We start from the raw sequence: 22,930 nt of genomic DNA, 5'->3' as shown, positions 1-22,930 counted from the left end.
GTGCCAAAAACCCTACTAAGTGTAGCTCTTGGATGATCCGCCCAGGGCTGTTTATGGTCTCAGTATTGAGTTCAAAGGATGAGCATCTCTATCAAGATATCACTCAGGTGGTATCTGTCAAGGACACTGCAGTTCAAGTAATAGACCTTAGCTAATCGCAACCCTTTGTAAAATGCTCTTCTAGTATTTGTGTCACCTGTATTCTTTTAGAAGAAGGGTTGTCAGAGAAAGCTGGTTTTTGTTGGTCAATTGATGCCCCCTAGTGAGTAATCTGAATAATGCATGTGACAGAAAACTGGATTCCCAAGCAAGTATTATAACTTGCTGCCAGATTTGATCACAATGAAATAACAGAGATAGTGCATGAAAATAGGCAATTAACCTAGTCATTTAAGAGATTCTTAGCTCTCCTTCACACGCCAAGTAATCTGTGGGAACAGACTTCTCCCTGTAAAATGGCAGCTTCCATCGCACCATTAAAATAAACCTAATTCAGACTTTGAAGGAGCAATGTACCTAAAGCTAAGTATTCATTCCCTCCAGACCTTGAGAAAAAGTTATCTTTTCTTGTCTGCCACTAACTACTTCGAAGGAGCAATAGTTGGGAAAACAAGAACTAAATACTTGCATATTTTAAAAGAATGTTGTGGATCGGATTTTGCTTTTGCAAAACCCAAACGAAAAGTACCCAGGATATGATTTCTTTTAACTCCTAAAGTTTTTTGGGCAGGTAGGAGGAGAAAGGGACAGGGTAAAATTGTGAATTAACCCTGTTACTTATAGGTTTCATAGACATTAGGGCTGGAAGGGACCTCGCAAGATCATCAAGTCCAGCCCCCTGCCCCAGGGGCAGGAAGTCAGCTGGAGTCAAAGGATCCCAGGAAGATAAGCATCCAAACGTTTCTTAAAAGAGTTATGAAAATTAGAAGGGCAGACAAGGCTTTGGTTCAGCAAAGCCTCTGTCAGGGTGTTTTTCAGGATCACAAATAGCTACTTCTGCTCCACATCCCACATTATCAGAGTCTTCAGGGTCCAAAGAGTTCTGCATCTGACCAGTCTCATCACACTCATGGCATTCTCTACAAATCTTACAACTAAGTGGTGTTAAAAATACTTGAGATAAGCGAGTGTAAACGTAACACAGGAGCAAGAATATTGGGGGATAATTTATTCCACCCCAAAATATGTTGCTCAATTCTATCCCCTAATAACTGAAGCTGGTGCTTCCCACTAATAGCTGGCCTGATCCCCAGCGAGGGCAGGCTTGTACTCTGGCATTCTAGGAGGACCTAAGTGACATTCATAACATCTTTGTCTTTGCTGGCATAATACCTTTACATTCAAATTACACAACTTTAATCTAAATTTAAACTTTAATTCCTTCCCATAGTAAGAAGCTCACTAAAAGGAGCCTACCAGGGGCTCTCCACTATAACGTACGCTGCAGTTCCTGAACAGCACATGCTGGATAAAGGTGTTTAGGATTTCTTTGTTCTGTGTTTCTACAGCTGTATCCTTCAGTACAGCCAACTTTTGATCACACAGCTTTTTTTTTTTTTTTTTGCTGAAGAAAACCTTTGCCAAAAGCTCTGTCCTCATGTTTCACGGAGGTATTATTAATTAGGCTCGATGTCTGAAACACTAATGGAAAACTACATGTTTTAAGACATGCCAACGCCAATCAAATTATCCAAAACGTGCAATAAGAACAAATAAGGCAAGAATGCTATTCCCCACCTTGGTTTCCTTCTTTTTAGGATGCAACAGATATAAAGAGAAATAAAACATTTCACCTGTTTCCACTAGCCTCTTTGTAACCTGAAGTCTGTCAAACATGAGAACAAGGCCATGAATTCAATCCGGATGTTTCTGGATATTGGCCCTGAAATACAAGATTATGAATACAGATTTGTTTTCACATGCTTTCCATTAAAAGAAATAGGGCAGATTTTGATGTTAGTGCCTGCAGCACCCTGTAATCCAGGAAGGTGGCACTATCGAGATATCTAATCCCATAGGCAGTAGCCAACAATACAACTAAAATGAGTCATCCTTTATTTTCACATATATGGAAGCAGATTTGCAGTTCTTTATTATCTCCTCGTTAAAAAAAGCCAAAACAAGAAAACACAAGACCTGAACTTCAACATCCACCAGTATCCCTGACTTCTTCTGAAACAAGGAGGAGTTACAGATGATGAGGCTTTTTTGCAATCAACCTCCTCGAGTGTGTGCTCTATCCACATTCAAAATCTGACATGTTCAAAATTGGATGACTTTTCATTCTTTGTACCCAGAAAAAAAAAGACATAACTTTTCCCATTCACCCTCAAACAACTGATCAAGTTTCTCTCCAGCTTTAAAAAAATTAATTACCTTTAGCAGAGACTAGATGTAGCACAATGGCTAATTGCATGGCGTCCTCCTCTAGTAGCTGATCCATGTAAAAGAGAGGAGCCTACAACTGCTGTTCGCTAAGGGAATGAATCCTTTAGCTGAAGTGGCAAAGACCGTGCCTTTGGTGGAGAAGAACGGGGAAGAGGAGAGGCTTATTTCACCTTCATCATACTGTGAATGTTATTTTTTGTGAGTCCTCCTGATTTGGATAGTTACTCATTGATGAGAAAATTGATGGGTAGATATTGTTGGTAGTGCTCGATGCCTTTGTTTTTAATGATTGACTATTATGGTTAATCTCTTACTCAGAGCAACTAACATTTTAGTCTATTAATAGGGAGGGAAAACATTCTTCATTTCCCAGGTGCTCTAGCTAATGAAGATGATAAAGCAGGAACAGAATGATACTTGCAGGGCCAAATTACACTCATCAATTGTTTAATATATAAAATCATCCTCTTAAATAATCAAGGTAGAGCAAGCACAAAATCTGATAGGAAAACATAGTTAAGAGAACAGTCTTTCTCCTAAAATAACCCGGACACTGACCCACGGCCTCTTCCTCCCAGGCAAACTAGCCAATGTGGGTGTGTAGGTATAATGCAGAGAAAATATGGCCCACGGTCTTTTACATTGTTGAGGTTGCCAGGTGGCGTTTCTGGGTCTCTGAACATCACTGATCTGTGCTATTGGGGTTGGGGCTTTCCTGACATGTATTGTGTACCTGAAATCTTGCCAGTCTGTCTGCCAGACAGGATCACAGGGGCTTGTTTTTGCTGCTTACAGAGAGTTCCTGGTGTAGATCAAGGCCTTTAGTTACTCATGGTAGTGTTCAGTAGCTGTCCATCTTTTCAAAATTGCCTTACTTAATTTTCATGAAGTTAAGCCAAACTCAGTTTCAGGCAATGGGTCAAACTCTGCTCCCATTTACACCAGGGTAAAACCTGAGTAGCCACAGTGATTTGTGACTGTGACAGAAAGCAGAACTCTGCTCACTGGTGGAAGCAGTCCACACTATCTATAAAACATCTCCCTTCCTCTTTTCCCTATTCCCCTATCACCTGCACCCTCAAGTTATGCAGTACTTCAGCTCTGTTTAGCATTACTCGGTGCACAAGGGTCACATTAGCAGTACAAGACTTTTGCGGGGGCTGTTATGGACGTATATATGGGAGACTATACTCTCTGAAGCTAGCCCTTCTAGGGAACTTAATGCTTGACAACCTGAATAGCTCTCTACACAACAAAAAGCAGTGCAAGTAAAAGGGTGCTTCGCAGGGCAGCTATGCAGAGGCAGAGAGCAAAAGAAATTTTTCAGTGCCTAAAGCTGTGACTTCAGTCACTTGTGAGGCAAAGCCATCCATCCCCTTGTGAAAAGAGGTCTGTAGCTGAAGCCAGGTTGTAGCAGACTGGGTGGTCTGTTTGTGTCCTGTCGATCACATACCTCTTCCTGCAACCCTCCCTCCCACAATACATGCTCTCCAGACTCAGAGGCAGGCGGTAAAACCCTGGTGCGTAGGCTGTCACCCACACACTTCTGTCCCTTCACAGAGGTGCTTCAGTCTTGCCTCTTACCTGGCTTACACAGATGCAGGAAGAAGTTCCTGATATAACTTTCTCTACATAACAGCTATACCCTGGATGTAGGGACAAAGTTAGCTGGCATCTATGCTATAGCTTGTGATCATGTTGTAGGCATCTACAAGTCAGGGGTGCTCAAGGCCTGGTCCGCAGCCAGATCCATCCCGTAGAACCATAATCCAGCCAGTAGGGATCCCCACAGGTCTGAAAATTTGGTGGTGGGGGAGCAGTGGCAACGTTAAGTGTCCCTCCCCTGCCGGCAAATGTCCAGATCCATGGGGAGCCCTGTGGGTGGAGAGCATGGCCCTCCACAATAGATCAGGTGTGCAGGGAGGGGGCAGCCCAGGGAGGGATCCAGGTATGTAGGGCTCAATCAGAGCAGTGCAAGGCAGGATCTGAGCATACAGAGCCTGATCTGAGTGTGCGGAGCAGAATCCAGGTGGCACGAGGCCGGATCCAAGTACACAGGGCCTGATCTAGGTGCATGCGACAGGATCCTGGTAGCACAGGGCCTGACCTGCCTGTGCAAGAGCATCGTGGTACATAGGGCAAAATCCGGCCTGCAGACTGGCCCCATGCCACTCATCCCACCCAGGGGGCCAAAAGATTGAGCAATACTGGTGCAGGACACTAGTTCTCAATGTCTTTAGACTCAATGCACCTCCAGAAAATGCCACCTCTTAGTTTTACCTTATTTTTTGACTGAGGACGAACAATAAGTAAGAAACAATGGGCCCCATGGGACTGGGAGCGGGGGGGCAGCAAAGGCGCCAGTCGCAGGGCTCAAGTGCCTATATACTAATGCTAGGAGCATGGGGAACAAGCAGGATGAACTAGCGCTCCTGCTTGCACTAAACACCTATGACTTAGTGGGGCTAACAGAGACCTGGTGGGATTCATCCCATGACTGGGCGGTACATATAGAGGGCTATAGATTGTACAGAAAGGACAGGTCGGGGAAGAAAGGGGGGGGGGGGGGGGGTTGCACTTTATGTCAGTGAGCAATATACATCAACCCTCATCAAGACAGAATCTGAGGCTGAGGAAGTAGAAGGATTGTGGGTTAGGCTACATGGGGGGCAAGGAGAAAGGGATTTGGTGGTAGGGGTCTGTTACAGACCCCCACACCAAGGGGAAGAAATAGATGCGGGGCTCCTGAGGCAACTCTCGGAGACCATAAAAGCTAAAGAGGCGGTAGTCATGGGGGACCTAAACTACCCAGACATCTGCTGGGAGACGCAGACAGCAAGGTCCCATCGCTCACGCAGGTTTCTAACCTGTGTAGAGGACCTCCACCTGACACAGGAGGTGCATGGTCCCACTAGGGGGAATGCCATACTGGATCTGGTATTGGCAACGGGAGATGACATGATAGGGGACCTCCAGATCGGTAGCTATCTGGGAGACAGTGATCACCTTATGATAGAATTCAACATAAGACGGCGAGTGGGTAAGGTAACTAGTAGGGTGAAAGTGCTAGACTTTAGGAAAGCTGATCTCATTGCACTCAGGCGATTAGTCAAGGAAGCACTGCAGAGTAGGAGTTTTGATGGGATGGGTGCCCAAGAAGGGTGGCTGTGCCTAAAGGAAACGATCCTTTGGGCACAAAGCAAGACGATCCCCGAGCGAGGCAAAAGAGGGAAAGGGGCCAGGAGGCTTCCATGGCTGACCAGAGAAATCCAGGGCAGCCTAAGGGCCAAAAGGGGAGCACATAAAAAGTGGAAACAGGGTGAGATCACTAAAGATGAATATACCTCCTCTGCTCGTGCTTGTAGGGAGGCAGTTAGGCGGGCCAAAGCTACCATGGAGCTGAGGATGGCAACCCAAGTAAAGGACAACAAGAAATTGTTTTTTAGATACATAGGGAGTAAAAGGAAGGCCCAGGGAGGAATAGGACCCCTGCTAAATGGGCAGAAGCAATTGGTGACAGATAGGGGGGACAAGGCTGAACTCCTCAACGAGTTCTTTGCCTCAGTGTTCCTAAGCGAGGGGCACGACAAGTCTCTCACTGGGGTTGTAGAGAGGCAGCAGCAAGGCGCCAGACTGCCATGCGTAGACCCTGAGGTGGTGCAGAGTCACTTGGAAGAACTGGATGCCTTTAAGTCGGCAGGCCTGGATGAGCTCCATCCGAGGGTGCTGAAGGCACTGGCTGACGTCATTGCAGAGCCACTGGCGGGAATATTCGAATGCTCGTGGTGCACAGGCCAAGTCCCGGAGGACTGGAAAAAGGCTAACGTGGTCCCCATTTTCAAAAAGGGGAGGAAGGAGGATCCGGGCAACTATAGGCCGGTCAGTCTCACCTCCATCCTTGGTAAAGCCTTTGAAAAAATTATCAAGGCTCACATTTGTGAGAGCCCAGCAGGACAAATTATGCTGAGGGGAAACCAGCATGGGTTTGTGGCGGGCAGATCGTGCCTGACTAATCTAGTCTCTTTCTATGACCAGGTTACGAAACGCCTGGACACAGGAGGAGGGGTGGATGTCGTATACCTGGACTTCAGGAAGGCCTTCGATACGGTATCCCACCCCATACTGGTGAACAAATTAAGAGGCTGTGATGTGGATGACTGCACAGTCCGGTGGGTGGCAAATTGGCTAGAGGGTCGCACCCAAAGAGTCGTGGTAGATGGGTCGGTCTCGACCTGGAAGGGTGTGGGCAGTGGAGTCCCGCAGGGTTCGGTCCTTGGACCGATACTCTTTCATGTCTTCATCAGCGACTTGGACGTGGGAGTGAAATGTACTCTGTCCAAGTTTGCAGATGACACAAAGCTATGGGGAGAAGTGGACACGCCGGAGGGCAGGGAACAGCTGCAGGCAGACCTGGATAGGCTGGACAAGTGGGCAGAAAACAACAGGATGCAGTTCAACAAGGAGAAATGCAAAGTGCTGCACCTAGGGAGGAAAAATGTCCAGCACACCTACAGCCTAGGAAATGACCTGCTGGGTGGCACAGAGGTGGAAAGGGATCTTGGAGTCCTAGTGGACTCCAAGTTGAACATGAGCCGGCAGCGTGACGAAGCCATCAGAAAAGCCAATGGCACTTTATCGTGCATCAGCAGATGCATGACAAATAGGTCCAGGGAGGTGATACTTCCCCTCTATAGGGCGTTGGTCAGACCGCAGTTGGAGTACTGCGTGCAATTCTGGGCGCCACACTTCAAGAAGGATGCGGATAACCTGGAGAGGGTACAGCGAAGGGCAACTCGTATGGTCAAGGGCCTGCAGACCAAGCCCTACGAGGAGAGACTAGTGAAACTGGACCTTTTCAGCCTCCGCAAGAGAAGGTTGAGAGGCGACCTTGTGGCTGCCTATAAGTTCATCACGGGGGCACAGAAGGGAATTGGTGAGGATTTATTCACCAAGGCGCCCCTGGGGGTTACAAGAAACAATGGCCACAAGCTAGCAGAGAGCAGATTTAGACTGGACATTAGGAAGAACTTCTTCACAGTTCGAGTGGCCAAGGTCTGGAACGGGCTCCCAAGGGAGGTGGTGCTCTCCCCTACCCTGGGGGTCTTCAAGAGGAGGTTAGACGAGTATCTAGCTGGGGTCATTTAGACCCAGCACTCTTTCCTGCTTATGCAGGGGGTCGGACTTGATGATCTATTGAGGTCCCTTCCGACCCTAACATCTATGAATCTATGAATAGAGCAATTTTACTGTTGCAAACTCAGGAAGACCACAGCACATCAGAATGTTTTTGACATTATGTACTTCTGTTGGAGATCTCTGGGTTTATTTTGTGAACTGTGTGTAGGTGTTCGCATACCTAACAAGGTTAATATCATGCAGCGACCTGCAGCGCTCTTAAAAGGACCTCATCCTCCCAGCTGAGAATTACTAATCTAAGAGATTCGCTGCTTTGTAATGAGATCCCTGGATGTTGTTTTAGCCACACTATAAATGAAGCCTGAAATTTGGTTTGCAATGTCTATGTCACTACATGAAGCAAAGTATGTTGCCAGCAGAAATTTTGGAAGCAAGGCTTTTTTAAAACTGTCAGTGCCTTGGAGGCACTGCTAACAACACAGTATCCTCCATTTGGCTTCTGCCCTCTGCTTCTTCAGGTCACAGAGGAACCCTCCCTTGCCCTTTTCACATGTACGCATGTCCGGACTTGGGTTCAGGATGTTACTCAAGTCTCCTGTTGTGTTCAAAGTTCAAGCAGCCCTGGCACAAAGAACATGACTTATGAATTTCCTATTTTTTGCATAAGATAAGGATCTTGCTGCAGCCCTGACTACGGCACTCAGCAGCTTCTGAAATGCCTGCGACTCCTGAGATGAAAGGGATTGCTTCTTCCACATTAAAAAGTTCTATCAAGCGCTTTCCTAAAAAGCAACAATAAGAAACAACAATGCATTTCCCACCCTGTCTGACTGGGAGGCTTGCTGTGAGCAAAAGGAAAGGAAGGGTGGAGAACGTGATGTTGGTTTTAACCACTGCTATTTTAGTGGAGCTCTTTGAATCCTGCCACTAATTCACCAAATCTCTGGTGCTGTAAGGGAAGAAGGCTCCCAAGCATGCCTTGCCCATGGGTGCGACACGTAGGGGGTGCATGTGGGTGCGCATGCACCCTCTGAGCATGGCAGTGCACCCCTTGCAAAAAGGCATCCAGTCGCCACTCACCATCCTGCCGCTGACACCGCTGGCGGCATCTGCGGGTGGTCCACAATCGCCCTTAGCCACCACTGTCACTGCCACCCCCACCCCTGACAATGCTGGCAATATCTGCAGGAGCTCTGCGCTTACCATCGCCGCACTCCCACCATTGCCAGTACAGCCATGCCCCCGCAGCCACCAGGGGCACGCGCTGTTCATGCTTGTCTAGATACTCCGCTCACATATAACAAAGCCAGAAAGGCAGTGGTTGATATGTTGTGAGTTCAGCAACAACACTCTGGACACTCCTGTGTTGAACTACAGTGATTTATTATTATAACTCTCTGGACTCATACCCAGGGTGGATCTTAACAACTGTCCTCAGTACAGGTATGCAGAACTTACACTTGCTCTGCCTCTGACTTGACCCAGTCCAGTCCTGTGGAGGGAGAAGAACCAAAAACGCCTCTGGCTCCACTTGGCAGAGAAAAGGGAGTCCCCGTGCTGCAAAACTGCCACAAGCAAACTGAACCCTGCAGCGCTGAACGTGAGGGCTTTGGCCTTCAAGGGACAGTACAAGGAAAACATGATAAGACACAACACCCTTCCCCCTAGACAGAATAGTCAGCCAACCATTTGGGAGGACTTCACTTCTGCTGTGGTCTTCCCATAGAACCGGACTCAGGGAGGGGTTCAGTGGGTGACGGCCCTGTCAGCCCTTCTGGAGACTCAACAGTGATGCTTCTTTCTGATGGTGATGGAAAAGGGTTTGCACTGGTGGAACCAGTTAGGCACTTCCCCAATGAATCCATGTCTGTCAGTGGTGGATTAGTGCTTGGAGATTGCTCAGGTGTAGGGTTATCAGTAGGAGAACGTCCATGCATCTAGTCCACATGATGTCTCCAAACCTGTCCATCATCAGTCTGGACTGTATACGATACAGGTCCTGCAGCACTTACAATTTTAGATTGAACCCACCGTAGGCTCGTCCCATAGCTCCGAGCAAACACAGTCTCTCGTGGCACGAAAAGACGTAAAGTACCAGATGCCAACGCGGAGTCCAACTCCTTTCCTTTCCTAAACTGCATGTCTCTCACAAGGTCTGAGTTAACACAGCCAAGGCATGTCTTGAGATGATGACCTGTAAGAAGCTCTGATGGGCTGGACCCTGTTGTAGGGCAAGGAATTACATGTTGAGCAAAGAGAAATCTGGCCAGTCTGGTTGGCCAGTCTCCTACAACGATCCTTTTCAGTGCATCTTTTGTAGTTTGCACCGTTCGCTCAGCTTGCCCATTGGCCTGTGGCCTGCGAGGTGCAATGGTAACAGTTTGAATGAGATTGTGGCTGGCAAAATCTTGGAACTCTGCTGAGGTGAATGCATGGCCGTTATCAGAAACGATAGCGTTGGGCACCCCATGGGTTGCAAACAGCTGACGGAGAGCTGTTATAGTGGCAGCTGATATAAGGAATTGAGACAGCAATCACTTCGAGCCATTTTGAGTACGAGTCAACAACAATTAAGAAGTTCTTACCTTGAAAAGGGCCAGCAAAATCAATGTGGATGCGTGATCAGGATTCCTTTGTCATTCCCCAAGGGAATACTGGTGCCTTCAGTGGATTATGATGGGCTGCTTGACAAGTGCTGCACTCACTCACAACCCTTTCTATGTCATTGTCCATACCTGGCCACCATACATATGTTCTAGCCAGCGCTTTCATCCTCATGATGCATGGGTGTGCTGCATGCAGCGTTGTCAGTATGAATTACAACACGATTTCCCCACAAGAGGCAACCCTTGTGGGCAGACAGCTCATGCTGACATGATGAAAATGGCCTGAATTCCTCAGCCAATTTGTCTGCAGGCCAGCCCCTCCACACCCAGTTGATGACACGGGCAAGGATAGGGTCTTTTGCAGTCATCCTTGCTATCTGATCAGCCTGAAGAGGGGCTTCTGGCATGGATTTCAGCATTAGGACTTCTGCTGGTGGAGAAGTAGCACAATCAGGTATTTGTAGTGGTAGGCAGCAGAATGCATTAGCATTTGAAATCATTTTCCCAGGTTTGTACACGAGTGTATAGTCATATGCATTTAGCAAGATGCTCCAGCATTGCATACAGGGAGACAAAAATGAAGGAGTTGGTTTGTCCAGAGTAAAAATTCCAAGAAGGGGTTTGTGGTCCGTTTGGATTTTGAATTTGCGGCCATAGACGTAATTGTGAATTGTTTAAACTCCTGCAATGATCGCCAATGCTTCTTTATCAATCTGTGCGTAGTTCCTCTCAGCTGAAGTTACTGTTCTTGAGTAAAAGCAATGGGTGCATCTGTGCCATCGGGCAATGTGTGACTGAGGACAGCGCCAACACCAAACGGTGAGGCATCACAAGTAATGGCCAGTGGCTTCTGCTCATCATAGTGAACAAGGACAGAGTCTGATGTCCGCAACTTCTTGATGCCCTGGGAGGCATCGTTGTGCTGGCAAGTCCACTTCCCCTGGCCTCCTTTATCCAGTAAGCGATGAAGGGGCTCTGCTATGGTCACTTGTCAGATGTGATAACAACTGAGAAGTCCTAAGAATGCTTGAAGATCCTGTCTGCATTTTGGTATAGGGGCATCACGTATTGCTTTTACCTTGTCCTCAACTGGGTGAATGGCAGAAGCATCGATTTGATATCCCAGAAAGTTGATACTGGAAACTCCCAGTTGACAGTTCTATTTACTCTGATACCTGCTTTATCGAATCTCTGTAAAACTTCTCTGAGTCTCTCAATGAGTTTCTCTCTAGATGGCCCCATGATCAACACATCAAAGTATGGAACAACCCTGGGAATCCCTGTTAGCTTTTTCTCTATGAACCGCTGGAAAATTCCTGACTGAATTTCCCGAGAAGCGCCGCAGAAATTCCAAACTGGAGGCACCTGGCAGGGAGCGCTCCCCGGTGTGTAATTATTGTTTGGGCCCCAGCAGCCTTGTCATCCACTATCAATTGCTGCTAGGCTTGAGTGAGGTCAGTTCGGCAAAAACCTTCCCTCCTGCAAGAACAGACAGTAACTGGTTAATGGCAGGCACTGGGCACAGGTCCTGCGTAAGTGCTTTATTAACAGTGCACTTGTCATCCCTACAGATGCGAACACTGACGTTAGGTTTTAAAACAGGAACAACTGGTGTGGCCCAGCTTGTATGTATGATTGGCTTGAGTTCCCCTTGCACGATAAGCCGATTTAATTCTGCATCACTTTTCAGCCGCAGTGCGACAGGTACAGGCCGACCCTTCACAAGATAGGGGCTATTGCAGGATCCATTTGGAACGTCACAGGTGGACCTGGGTAAGTTCCTAATCCCTTTGAAACTAGGGAAATTCCCTTGCAAGTCTTTCTAAACTTTCTGTGCAGAGACTGTATATGCCTTAAATACTGATTCCCAACGCTGAGAACCAGTTTCTTCCCAGAAGACTTTTGCGGGAACCCTTATGACAATGAGGGGTAGGTGCTATCTAACAGATCCATACTGGACATCTACACTGCAGCTACCCAAAGTTTCCATGATCTGTCCATTGTAGTCACGCAGGAGACACTCAGGTTTCAATAACTCGGGGAGAGGGTGCTGAAACAACTGGAAGAATGTGTTTCATCTATGAGGGATACTCCCGAATCTGAGTCCACTTCCATTTTGCACTTCTTTCCACTTGTTACTACAGTTGCAATCATCTCAGACCCTTGAGTTTCAACAACACCAACATTTTGAATCAAATATAGTTTTTTGTTCCTCCCGTTCTGGGGAGGACTGATTGGGAGTGAATACATTTGACACAGTCTTTTTGTCTCCTGGAACTGGCCTTCGAGTAGCAAACGCTCTCAATGTGGCCCTTCTTCTCGCAGGCATGACACTCTGCCTTCCTGAACCTGCACTCCCTTCGTCTATATTGGCCGCCACAACTCAAACAAGTCTCTGGATTAATTGGCTTACAGGGTGCTGTTGGTGAGGGTATAATCCGCTGAATTTGCTGGTGATGATCTGATTCTTGATCTTTTTGGAGTAAGCGGACATTGCTGGAGAATGCCTGGCGAATTTCTCTCACATTATGGGATGCTGCTTCAGCTGCCAAGGCTTTATCTTGTGCATTAGCCAAGGTCAAATTTGGTTCAGAGAGCAGGCAATGTTGGATTGCTTCATCTTGAACCCCACAGATAAGACGGTCGCAAAACAGGCCATCCAGGAGATCCCCGAATTCACCAAATTCAGCAAGGCAATGGAGCTCAGCCAGGTAATCTGCTATGCCTTCATTGGCCTTTTGGTCCCATTTAAAAAAATGAAATCTCTGCATGGTAACATATAGCCTTGGGCAAAAATGTGCCTTTAGCAGGGCAATTAGTTCAGCATAAGACTTACTGTTTGGTAAGGCAGGTACTGTGAGGAAACGAACAATGGCAAATGTTTTGGCACCAATGACTGTCAGGAGGACTGAACACTTCTGTTCTGGGTTTTCCACTTTGTTGGCTCCTGGGTAATAGGATAGCCTTTCCGCAGAAGAGTCCCGAAGCCGGCTGGCTCGCATCAAATTCTTCTACATGCCCCAATGTAGCCATTCAAACGAACATCAGCCGCAACAGAGAGAAAAGAAGAAGACGAAGAAGAAAATACTTCCCTCTGATCACAAAACACAGCCTGGTCTCAGATCATCATCCCACAAACTAGGGGAGTTTTTTCAGCAAAAGATCCCATTCTCGTCATCAGATGATACGTTGTGAGTTCAGCGACAACACTCTGGACACTCCTGTGCTGAACTAGTTATTTATTATTATAACTCTCTAAAATCATACCCAGGGTGGATCTTAACAACTGCCCTCAGTATAGGTATGCAGAACTTATACTTGCTCTGCCTCTGATTCAACCCTGTCCAGTCCTGTGGAGGGAGAGGAACCAAGAATGCCTCTGGTTCCACTCGACAGAGAAAAGGGAGTCCCCAGTGCTGCAAAAACCACCACAAGCAAACTGAACCCTGCAGTGCTGAACATGAGGGCTTTGGCCTTCAAGGGACTGTGCAAGGAAATACAGTAAGACACCACAGTGGTGAAGGCATTCCCGGAGCATCCTCCTTTGGCTGTTCTCAAGCATGCAGAGGCCAGAGCTCTCACCAGTGGCAGCAGTGGGGGAACCCACAGACCAATTTAATTGACACATCTCCACGTTTAGCACATTTGAGGGTACAATCAGGCCCTATTCCTGCTCCCCTCCCACGCAGGAGTGGGACTGGGCATGAAAGCTGGCTTCCTGAAGCCACAGGGGATGAACAAAGGCCATACAGGCCTCCTGTGCTCTTCAGGTCACCTCTGGAGCTCCCCTCCCCTTCTTCTGCATTTCTCCATCTCTTTGGAAGTGAATGCAGTTTGATTAATATAGAAATCACATGTAAGAGTTGCTGAGTGAAAGCAGCAGCCCTTAGTCACGAGCCCTCCTTCCTAGACACTTTCTCAGACCTTGATTCACTCCTACACACTTTTGCAGAATGGTTTCTATGGCAACACTGGTATCCATCCAGATGCCACACACTTCTCATTATCGTGTTTATCTCCATCTCACCCATAGGTAAGTGCAGTTTCTAGGTGAATCATGAGGGGAAGATCAGTTTGGAAACCTAGCCAAGGTCCATTAGTATTGTTGTTGGCAAACCTGTCTTTGCGACGTGATAGATCTGGTGCTTTATCACCTCTGGTAGATGGGAGCTTACCGTTGAGCAGGTCTTCCTGCCATACTCTGAGCACTCAGAGTTGCCACTGCTTTATAATTTCAAGTTGTCATCTCTTAATTCTCTTCTTGATATATGCTGCCCACGAGGTACTTATGCTCCAAGTCTGGAGAGACTTCATGTACCTGTTACAAATGAAAAGAACAAATGTTACCTGCTTTTTGGTCACGGGGACCAAACACCCAGGATTCAGACATGACTTTTTCTCTTAAGAGAGCAACCATGCTTCTTTCTTGTACCGAGTTCTGTTGAATAGAGAATTAACTTGATTACTTTGCCATCTTCAAGTAGACTCGCTAGCTCAGAGGTTGGCAACTACAGCCTGGGGGCTGGATCTGGCCCACACTAGCTCCAGCCCACAGAGCTGGGAAGCCTCAACAGCATTCAACACTTGCATCGCAGCCAGGCAGCAGGAGGACTCAGCCATGGGATCTGCCCAGGGTCAGTCCAGCCCATCACTGGAAAGCATTGCTGACCACTACTCCTAGTCTCATTTTGCAATAAAGCAGTAATACTATATGGACCACTGGTTCACTTGTCCTAAAAACATCCTCTGTTGTGCCATAGCAAACTCTGCCGTTGTACACCAGAGTTAAGACTGAACTCTGAGTCCCAGTCTTCCTCGGTATTTCAGTTACTATGAATTTTCTCCCATTTCTTTGGAGCTGAAATTTTCCATGCTCAGCCTCCTCTAGCAATACACTTTTTGAGCAAGATCAGGCAAACTTGTTTCCAGCTACTAAGCTGCAACAGACACTTTACCTTCATATTCCAATCAGAAACTGTGCATTGGTATAATTAAACTCAATAAAATGAGCTAAGACCCTCAAATCTGCTTTGTATTACAGATTCTAGCAGCACTGAAAAAAAAAAGGTAGCAAAAAGTGAAAACAGTTTTTAAATTCTTAAGGGGTAGTAATTTATTTTACCTGTGCCTTGCCTATTGCTGTGAGGCCTAAACCTGTTTGGAAACCCCAGGCAGTGCCACTATATAAATGGTTAATAGAAATAATTTAAAATTGGCAGTTTTACAACATGTCAAGCTGTTTATTCTAGTCACATTTCAAAGAGTTCTGATCGTATTTGAGTGCAGAAATTCTTCCACCCAAAAAACACATACTGGGCTACAGTTTTTCAAGGGGGAAAAGTCTGATTTAAAAAAAAAAATTGCCATAGGAAAAGTGAGAACATTGTTTTTCATTGCAAATGTTATGTCTTTTTGGTTTATGAACAGCGAACATGCAAAAATGAGGTTGAAATTTCTCTCCACCCAGCTCTCATTTGAAGTCGGCATTTGTTCAGGATGCCCCCCACCGCTGTTGCTAAAGATTTCAGACTTGTAAGGCTTTTGGAGTGAATAACTCTGCCAAGGACCTTACAAGATCAATTATAGGACAACTATGTACAGGCGAGTTCCACGAACTAAGGACGCCTATCTGATCTGCTGGGGCTGAGAGTCTATAATACATAGATACTCAGTGAAAGAGTTTCTAGATTAGAAAACCTGTGACAAAAACCTGTTATGCAAGAACTTAAACGCTTTGCAAATTGACTGCAACAGGTCTGGATCAAGGGATTAATAAATACTGCCAGTGAAGTCAGAGTCAGCTTCCCAAGCCATACATATAACACTGGCTTGTCTACATGAGACAAGCCTCCACTGCCATACCTGTGCTGGCAGATCTATGTTGGCAGGGCTTCCTTGGTGGAGAAGTTTTTCTTCTGGCAGTTACCCCATCTCTTCAAGCAACATAAGCTGAGTCAATTCACATTTTATCCTGTCCTCATCACTGCATCTGCTTCAGAGGTTTTGCCTTCACAGCTATGTTATCTGGGTATGTGACTTCTTCACACCCCTGGCCGATATTGCTATGGCAGCAAAACCGGTAGTGCAGACCTGATGGGTGTTTCTTTCTCTCCCTCCCTCTCTGTCACAGATACACACTTAACATAAACTGAAAGCAAAACAATAAGGACAAGGAAGCCATATCTATACTACCTCCTTACCAGGCTGGGGACCACTGCTGAGAAGCTCCACCTGCTTGCTATCACACAGCCCAAGCCAGCAGTTAGGCAGCAGAGATGGCTCAGAGGGGTCTTGGTATATAGAGAACGGGAGTGAATAAGTGGGGCTTTTTCCTTGGTGGTAATAGTCCAAAACTAGATAGAAGTGATAGAGGCAGGCAAGACAAGATGCTACTCTGCATACTGGTTCAAGCTCATCCGAGTTTGTATGTGCACTGGACACCTCAGCCACTTAAGAACAGGTGGTACCTGTGGTGGTACCCAGTAATGAACCTGTGGTAGTACCCAGTGGTACCCGGTAATGCACCACAGGTGTTAATTTCCATGGGCTCCTGAGACTGATGGCTGATCATGTATGAACAAGTCCAAAACTAACTAAATGCTTTGCCTCAGTTTTCAGTAAGGAGAAAAATGTAGACCTGGTAGACAAAGGCAGGATAGCAAATGGGAATGAGAGTCTGAAATGGAAATTACCACATCCAAGGTAGAAACAAAACCCAAGGAGCATGGTGCATTCAAGTAGTGAGGATTAGATAGCCTCTATCCCAGAATTTTGAAAAAGTAGCATATCGAATTGCAAGTTCAATGACAAGGATGTTCAACATGTCTATCACACACTGTGGTGGTCCTATGTGACTGGAAAATGGCAAATATAGAACTGCTATTTAGGAAAGGGGGAAAAGTGATTTGGGTGACAATATGCCTGTTAGTCTGATGTCAATAGGGTACAAGACTCAAATGCATTTTGAAGGAAAGAATACTTAAAGACATGGAGATTAATGGAAAATGGGATACAGTACAATATATAGGTTTAGTAAAGGTAGATCATGCTAGACTAATACGATAGCTGTCTTTGATAAGAGAACTGCATTTGCAGACAAATGAAATGCAACAGATCTTATCTATCTACCACCACTCCTCCATCCCCAAATTTCTGGACCTGTGGGGAACCACACAAGCTGGGTGACACGGCATTGCGGGCTGGAGGCTGAGCACCCCCGCTTAAACTGAAGCAGATGGGGTTTTGTACAAGAACTGTAAGGTGGGTAAGGAACCAGCTATGTGAAAGGAAACCGTGGGGAAGGCTGCATGGACAAAGAGTTATTAGTAGAGTTCCTCAAAGATCAGTCTTGGGACCAATCTTACTGAGTATTTTCATTACTGATACTGGCACAAAAACAGATATGTGCAGTTATAAAATTTGCTAATGATGCAAAGTTGGATGTTTCCAGTAAAAAAGTGGACTGACCTCTCATATAGGAAAAAGTGGGTGACCTTCAAAACTGGCATAACAGAAATGATATGATATTTAATAGTACAGAATCCAGTCACGTACATAGGGATTAACCACAAAAATGTCTTCTATAAACTGGGATTTCATCAGAAAGAAACAACAAATGAGGAAGAAATATATTAGTTGATTGCAGGATGACCGAGACCTACCAACATGGCCATGTAAAAGGCAAATGTGAATCTAAGCTGTATTAGTTGAAATATTTCCACAAGAAATAAAGGATTATGTATTATACACAGCTCTGATCAAACCTAATCTGGAATATTATGTACAATCCTGGCCAACACTGCTCAGCAGGATTAAGTCAAATTGGAATACAGCTTTCCCTCGATTTATGAGGGTTCTTTATATGCGAATTCGCTCTTATGTGATGAGCATATTTAGACCCATAATTCGTTATACGCAAGGTAAATTCGCTCTTATGCAATCAGCATAGATGCCCCCCTCACCCAAGCAGGTAACCCTGCGGAGGAGGGGAAAGGACCATGGCCCCACTCACCCCAGCCCCGGCTGCAGCGGCCCCGGGAGTGGCCGGTGCCAGCTGCCTGCAACTGCTGAGCTGCACTGTGTTCCCCTTGGCTCCCCACTGTGCCTGGTCTCTGGGGTGAGTGCCGTGCCCTGTGCCGCCTGGGACTCCGCTTGTCCACACTCACCTCTGCTCCTAGGCTGCACCGTGCCCTGGTGGAGGCAGCTGGTGTCGGCTGCTCCCAGGGCCACTGCAGCACAGGCCGAGATGAGTGTGGACAAGTGGAGCCCCAGGCAGTGTGGGGCACAGCACTCACCCCAGCCCCAGGAACAGCTGGGCTGCACCGTGCCCCAACGCCCCCGGCGTTCTGCCGGTCCCCACTCGCAGTGCCCCGGGAGGTTCAGGGCACGGTGCAGCCCAGCTGCTACAGGCAGCTGGAGTCAGCTGCTCCCAGGGCCGCTCCAGCATGGCAAGGGGTGAGCAGAGACCAGAAGAGCCCTGGGTGGTTTGGGGCATGGTGCCGCCCAGCTGCTACAGGCAGCTGGTGTTGGCTGCTCCTGAGGCCGGAGTGAGTGCTGTTCCCCATGCTGCCCAGGGCTCTGCTTGTCCGCACTCACCCCAGGCCATGCTGGAGCGGTCCTGGGAGCAGCTGACACCAGCTGCCTGCACTAGGGCACAGTGCAGCACAGCAACTACAGGCAGCTGGAGTCGGCTGCAGCTGGGGCTGGGGTGAGTGCCTCTGCTCCCTCTGCTTTGCTGCCTTGTGCAGCCTGGGAGCAGCACACCTCCCCCTGCCCCTTCCCTGGACCCAGCCTCACTCCCTCCCTCCCTCCCTCTCTCAGCACCAGGGGAACCTATCTCTATTTGTTACATTGTAAAGTGGGTTCACTTTATGCAAATTCGAGTTATGCGCCATTCTCTGGAAATGCATGTACCACATAAATCGAGGGAAACCTGTATGGGAGTCGGTGCAGAGGGAGACATCTAGAATGGTCAATGGTCACTGTGATCAGGGATGATCACCTACTACTTGTCATTGTCAAAGACAGGATACTGGATATTAGACCCAGTCGGGAAGGTGAAGAACCTATTTATGAGAGGAGGTGAAAATAAGTTGATTTGTTTGGCCAGGCAAAACAGAGGCTGACAGAAGATGCAACTACTGTCTATAAATACATTAGAGAGGTAAACACCGGAAAAGGAGAAGAGCTAATTAAGTGAAAGGACAATTTTGGCTCAAATCCAAATGGGCATAAACTGGTCATGACTATATTTAAGGTGGAAATTAAAAGATGATTTTTAACCATCAGAGGCATGAGGCTACAGAAGGAGTAGCAGCAGCAAAACATTAACAGTTTTTAAGATGGGCCCTGATAAATTGATGAAATCTCTGTGACATGGCTCCCTGCAGTAGCTGAGGGCTGTACTCAGTGAATCAGGAAGTCCTTTCCAGTCCTCTGTTCCTGGCCCTCCGGGGAGTCTACCAGAAGTATATCCTAATCTAGTCACTTTTTGCTCTAGGCATCTGTACTACTGTGAAAGAGGGTTTTGTACAATTTGCTACAGTTAAAAAGCTAATGAAAACCTGTTGGCTTTGTAAATGATGGCTGTTTACGCTTGCAGTATTGAATGGTGCTAGGAGTAGGCTTGATGCAATAGGATGAGGTTGAATATGGGGGTGGCCTTGGCAGTTTATCATCTCTGTCAAGCGGATGGAGCCTTTATCTGTAGTCTGTGCCAGTGACTCATGCCTGAGAGCTAGCTTGGAGGTGCAAGCGCTCACAACCCCAGTCCAGAACATAACCTTTACCTTACCTGATAACGTCAACGTTATCAGCATCTGGTGCTGCATTATGTGATTCCTGGACTGTGGAATTTGCCACAGAACCCACTGTTTGCCGCAGAACTGGACTCTGAAATCTAGGCATTAACTGAGATAGCCTTGGAAATACGAAACAACCATAAAGCAATTCGGGGTTATCTCCAGCCTGAGGTGTGCACTGCCCCATTCATCTCCGTTAAGCAGTGACACTGAAATCTAAGGAAGATCATTCCAATTCAACAGTTAACTATTTCACAGATGATTGTTTTAACAGATACTTGCTAATCCAGGTATTTATCCACAACCCCAGACCATCACCCTCTGTTTTTCACTGATGCCAGAACATCCAGCTGCCCACTACCCAGCTGTCCAAAGCTCCCTCTTCCCCCGTCATCTCCTGTTCACCAGGCAAATTGGCAGCCGATGGAAAACTGCAGCAGCAGGAAATAAATAACACAGCGAGTACGGAACCACCTGCAGGATCCAATTAATGTGTAATTAAAAACCTCCACTTTCCTGTAAATGAAGCTGCCACAGATTTTCCATTTTTCAGCCTCAGAACAGAGCCAAAACTAAGGTCACTGTTGCACAATTTAGGTGCAGCTGGTTACAGAGAACACTTTATCATTATAATTAATAATCACGTGTATTACCTTAATGCCAAGGGGAGGGGGGGGGGGCAATCAGGACCAGGGGCCACTCTTTTGAGGCCAGCATGGATATAAGAAAACACATAGTCTTTGCTTTGAAAAGCCTGTCATTTAAGTAAACAAGACCAACACAGAAGGTGCAAATGTTTTGGGGTCTATAGTTTGTTTAGCTGGAGAAGTGGGTGGATAAGCTGCATGGAAAGACCAGTGGCAGGAGAAGGATGAGGAAAGCAGAGCAGGGAAGAAAGGAAAATATGAGGGGCAAGTGTGGTGTAATTGTTAAAGTTATGGGCAGCAGAAACCCAGAGCAGGAGCAAGCTGGAGCAAACCTCTGTTCAAAACAGAAGAGAGACTTGTCCCAGGTCCATGATTATAATACGGTTACACATGTAATATCTCTGATTCCTATGTTTCACATGTTACTTACATGAGAGCATGGCCAAGTGTCCTGACCACATGGCATGTCTCTTTTCAGGGGCCCATCCTGTACAGCAGTTTAAGATGTAGTGTTTTGTCTTGGTTCATGTAAAACCCACGTAGACTCTAGCCAGAAGAAGGGGACACCATCTGTTTGGGCTGGTGACACTGAGAAGCGGGTAGCCGAGCATCTGTGCATCCCAAAAACCACCCACGGGCCTGTCATATGTTGGCAATCTGTTTCCTTCTGCATGAGTCATTGTGCAAGCCTGCCTCACAGCACAGAGCCAGAAACTCATTGTCTTAGGGCACCACTGCAAAGGCAACATATGCAGTTACATACGGAGCAGGATCTGGGCTACGGCTGGGCAAGTAGAAGTTGTGGCAGAGCCCTGGGCTGTGGCGTGCAGAAGCAGAAGACACTGAATGCAGCAGCGTGTTTGCAAAAAGGAGCGAGCGAAGAATGAGTCAGTCTTTAAGGAGGACAGAGCAAGAGGCCTGAAAGGCAACTTTTTAGAAGTGGTTATCACATAACTGAGGAAACAAAAAGACATTAAAGGTACATCAAGTCTTGGGCATTGCTTTGTATGCCCAGACAGCTCTTCAGTTGATTTTTGTTTAGCCCAAACACTAGGGAGCACATGTGCTCATGAGAAGCGTGTGAGCCAGAGAAGCTACTGGCTGTCCAAATGCACAGGCTGCTTTCTACCCAGGTAGGACAAGACACAGATAGCGAACCCCTGGAAGAACTGATACTAATTTACTGATCCACCAGCCTGGCCCTGAAAGGGGGCCCTGGCTTCTGGTTCAGCTGAGCCTGGCCTTACAGCTCTCATGAAATCCACCTGCTGTTAAATCCCCCGCTCCTATGCATAAACCCCTAGTGCCACAGCCGATAGTGCTGCAATTACATGAACATCACAGAATCTAAAGCCACCTACAGTATGGACACGCCAGGCTCACGGCACCCACTGGAAGCTGAACTGTCACCTGCAAGCAGAAGGCAAGGGTGAAATCAGGGGGACACAGCGGGTCAGACTCTGGACTCTGGAGTTCACTTCATTGAATCATAGAAATGAGGGTTGAAGGGACCTCAGGACGTCACCTCTAGTCCAACCCCGGCTCAAAGCAGGACCAGCTCCAACTAGAGCATCCCAGCCACGGCTTTGTCAAGACCAGCCTTAAAAACCGCCAAGGTTTTTGCCTCAGCTGTCTTCTCCGCTGCCCGCTTCTCTGTTTTCACTATCTATGGAAAGAGCATAAGAGGCAAACACCACTGGCTCAAGACCAACATTTTTTTTTTTTGTTTAATTTTTTGTGTCCCAAGTCAAATCAGCCAAATCCGTTCCCAATCTGTGAGTCATCCAAGAACCATATGTGGCCCTGCTACCGCCAAGCATCCTCCACCCCCGCCTGGGGCTTCAGATGCTTTGGCGGGCATCCCACGCGCAGGCCCCAGCCCGGCGGCTCGGGGTTTGGACGCCCCTGAGTTTCGCTGGCCCTCAGCAGCAAGTTGGGAGGGGGTCTCCCATTTCCATCCAGCGGAGATCCTCCCACTGGAAGAGAAAGTGGGAGAGCACCTCTGCAGGACATCAGTCAGGGGACTACCGCCTGCCGAGACAGCCACCTTAGTGGCATGGCCTTTCCCCTGCCAGGTGAGGCCAAAGTCTGGTTTCCAGCTGGCTCCCATGCACGTTCCTGCGGATAGGTAAGGCCACTCTGGGCTGCTGCCATGCTGGCAGAGGGGCTCCCCCCGTCAGCTTGCTCTCGGGAAGGGGGTTCAGCTAACCTGGAAATAAACCCCGGTTCTTATCCCGGGACAAGCGCTCCCCGGCGGCGCCCCACGCCTGTCCCCGCAGCGGCACAACCCCCCGCCACGGCCGCGCCCTGCCGCTCATTTGCATCTGCTCTCTGATTGGCCGCGACGGCCGAA

At 47.4% G+C, this 22,930-nt stretch overlaps 1 protein-coding gene and 1 long non-coding RNA gene across 2 annotated transcripts in view; both read right to left on the bottom strand.

The window, feature by feature from the left end:
• The window catches only part of OSBPL11 (oxysterol binding protein like 11), an 83,987-nt gene extending 81,425 nt beyond the window's left edge, over positions 1-2,562 (bottom strand). The window contains exons 1-2 of the mRNA XM_014599538.3: positions 2,377-2,562; positions 1,794-1,882 (exon numbers count right to left, since the gene is read on the bottom strand). The gene's annotated coding sequence lies outside the window, so the exon portion shown is untranslated. The remainder of the gene's footprint in view (positions 1-1,793; positions 1,883-2,376) is intronic.
• A 6,334-nt stretch (positions 2,563-8,896) lies between these two features.
• LOC132250417 (uncharacterized) lies at positions 8,897-22,867 on the bottom strand. Its single transcript, XR_009462139.1, has 3 exons — positions 22,787-22,867; positions 14,306-14,448; positions 8,897-13,141 (listed from the first exon to the last, which is right to left on the bottom strand). It is a non-coding gene; the product is annotated as an uncharacterized LOC132250417 (long non-coding RNA).
• Positions 22,868-22,930: the final 63 nt, after the last annotated feature.

Source organism: Alligator mississippiensis, chromosome 4 (assembly GCF_030867095.1).
Source record: "Alligator mississippiensis isolate rAllMis1 chromosome 4, rAllMis1, whole genome shotgun sequence".
NCBI classification, from domain to species: Eukaryota; Metazoa; Chordata; order Crocodylia; family Alligatoridae; genus Alligator; species Alligator mississippiensis.
This window is presented reverse-complemented; position numbering and strand designations above follow the sequence as displayed.